Below are 376 nucleotides of genomic sequence, written 5' to 3'. Positions count from 1 at the left end.
CTAACTGGCGTGAGATGGTATCTCAATGTGGTTTTGATTTGCATTTCTCTAATGACCAGTGATGATGAGCATTTTTTCATATGTTTGTTGGCCTCATATATGCCTTCTTTTGAGAGGTGTTTGTTCATATCCTTCACCCACTTTTGAATGGGTTTGTTTGTTTTTTTTCTTGTAAATCTGTTTTAATTTTTTGTAGATTCTGGATATTAGCCCTTTGTCAGATGGGAATATTGCAAAAATTTTTTCCCATTCTGTTGGTTGCCGGTTCACTCTAATGATGGTTTCTTTTGCTGTGCAGAAGCTCTGGAGTTTAATTAGACCCCATTTGTCTACTTTGGCTTTTGTTGCCAATACTTTTGATGTTTTAGTCATGAAG

Source organism: Cebus imitator, unplaced genomic scaffold, assembly GCF_001604975.1.
Source record: "Cebus imitator isolate Cc_AM_T3 unplaced genomic scaffold, Cebus_imitator-1.0 Scaffold170, whole genome shotgun sequence".
Classification (NCBI taxonomy): Eukaryota; Metazoa; Chordata; class Mammalia; order Primates; family Cebidae; genus Cebus; species Cebus imitator.
The sequence above is the reverse complement of the archived record's forward strand: the minus strand, read 5'-3'. Positions refer to the sequence as shown.